This window comes from Gossypium hirsutum, chromosome A07 (assembly GCF_007990345.1).
Source record: "Gossypium hirsutum isolate 1008001.06 chromosome A07, Gossypium_hirsutum_v2.1, whole genome shotgun sequence".
NCBI classification, from domain to species: Eukaryota; Viridiplantae; Streptophyta; class Magnoliopsida; order Malvales; family Malvaceae; genus Gossypium; species Gossypium hirsutum.
This window is the reverse complement of record NC_053430.1, coordinates 26,553,046-26,555,833: the sequence shown is the minus strand read 5'-3', so window position 1 is coordinate 26,555,833 and position 2,788 is coordinate 26,553,046.

The following is a 2,788-nucleotide window of genomic DNA, read 5'->3' as shown; positions in this document are numbered from 1 at the left end:
TACTGCAAGAATTGTCTACTTGTGTTTTAGCAATCAACTTCCTTGCAACTTTTGTCAATAGATAGTGCACCTAAAGATCAAAGTACATGGCATTCAACAGTCAAAATTCAGCAATAAGCTTCCTTACAAGTTCTTTCAATTAACTATTGCTTGAAATCCTCAAGCCATTTCTCACGAGCATACATTAAAAACAAAGAAAATGACTTATATTAACGTGACATATATTACTAGCTAGCTAAGCTATAAAATATGGAGTATTATAATATAAACTGCAAATTTATGAAACAAGTGTATTCTTCTAACGTTTTAGATTTACATATTTTTACAATAAATTCAAAATATAAAAATATTGACTTGTGAAAGCAAAACTATATTTTTATGCATTTGCCACACCTACTCCAAATATTTTAAGACAAATATGATATACTGATAATGTATTTTTTTTATTTATTTCACAGACAACATTGTCCAATAGCAAACAAAGGGACTGCAATCCTGTCTACACAGTAATGGCAGTATAATTGCTTAAAATCGTTCAGCCATATCCCATGAACATACATCAAACAAGGCATATAATTGACATTGACACAATACGTATCATTGCAGTTATGCTGCAAGCACAACATCGTAGGTAGCCTAAGTGCACACACACCTTAACAACACAGTGGAATATTACATTACAAAGTCAAGGAAATGCAAGCCAGACTAGTCCAACCCCTAAAGTTGGTATATGGAAATTGTCATTTGATCAAAAATATGGAACATAAACTGATACCTAATAGAAATTCTCAACAAAATTTAAAAGTTAAAAACATATGGCACTACATAAACCAAGGACAAACAAGCAATAGAATAATCAAAATTACTATTTTAACATCAGAAAAAATTAAAAATAATAAAACAAATATAGTTAATGATTGATTTTTACTGGAATTTTATTTGGGTATTTTACCCTAATTTTTGCAGCCTCAGCGTACCTTTTCTCTGTAACAAAAACAATAACAAATTAACAAAGCCAACCAAAAAATAGCTAAATCAATAACAAAAACTAATACTAATACATAAATATCAGTAAATACCCTAATTCTTACCTTAAATTATTTTCTTCAACCCCAAAGCCTACTTATGAAACGTTTGCCTTTCTTAATTTGGTTTTCTATAGATGAGAAATCAATGGCATTATAAGCAAAGTCTAAAACGATTAAATTACGGAGTATTACTGGAAGGCCGGTGGGAAGGGTGAATTTTAGGGATTTTGAATTGGAGAAAAATGGTGATTACTTTAGGGGTTTCGAATTTTGAATTGGGGAAAAAAGGTGATTACTTTAGGGATTTTGGATTAGGGAAAAGGGGGAAAATGAACTGGGGAGAACGGGGAAAATGAATAAGTTTATCAAGTGTGGGTAAAAAAGAAGAGAGCAAAACGATGCTGTTTTACCCAAAAATAAATTAACCTTTACGGCGTTTTTATCCTAGCATCACTAAAGGCAAACCTATTACGGCGTTTTACTGAAAACGCCACTCAAAATCCAATAAAACGACACCGTTTTGATTTAAAAAGAATAACCTTTAGCGGCGTTTTTACCCTAGCGCCTTTAAATCCTAACCTATTGCGGCATTGTGCCAAAAACGCCACTAAGAAATCTAATAAAATGGCGCCGTTTTGTTTAAAACATAATGATTTTTTGTGGCGCTTTTAAAAAACCACTATTGCTTACCTTTTGCTGTGTTTACGTTTATGAAAAAACGCCGCTAATGCCTTTGATACTACTAAATATTTAAAGATTCAATCAAATCTTCTTCTTTTTTAAAAAAAAAATTCTTCTGCGTTTATGAAATTTTTTTTGATTAAAAATAGCTCAGTTACAGTTGACATTGGTTAACTGATTCACTGACCAAACTGTTCTTTAGTAGCATTGGCCTCGCCTTCACTCCCGTATTGATTTGATCTTCCCTAAACCCTAAACCTTAACCCCTTAAACCCTAAACCCTAAATCCTAAACAATAAACCTTAAACCCAAACATCAAGACCCTAATCCCCAATCATTAAACCCAAACCTTAAGACCCTAAATCCCAATCCCTAAATGCATAAACCTCAAAAACATAAAGTCAAAACTATAAACCTTAAACCCTTAAACCCTAAATTTTAAACCATAAACCCTAAATTACTTAGACAAAATTTGTATATTATATATTCTTTCAATATTTTAGGAAATTTAAATAACATTTTCAATTTTCTAATTAAAATTTGTTTCTCCACAAATGCATAATTTTAATATTTTAGGAAATTTACTAATTGTTTTAATTTTAATATATATATATATAAAGTTTATCTATTATCTCTTAAATAATTTAAACTATAACTATAATTTTAATATATTCAAATTAATATTATCTCCTTTTCAATTATATAAGAAATTATTTAATATATTAATTTAAAAACAATCAGTCATATACCCAAAAAACTTTAAAATTATTTTAAATAATAGTATTTTAATTTTTTTCATTTTTAACATATATTTTTCTATATTTTTACTTTATTTTTTTAAATAATAGTATTATAAATTTTATTTTATTTAATATAAATGAACTAGTTAAATCATATATATATGGAGCAAAACGGCATTGTTTTCTGTAAAATAAAATGTTTTTGCGGCGTTTATACTAAAAATACAATTTTAAAAAAACTTGGTTTTTATCGACAATACCTTCGCTCTACCCTTCATGTCTCGACTCACGGCACAACATATTATTTTTATCGAGTATCTAAGATACAAATACAGATGG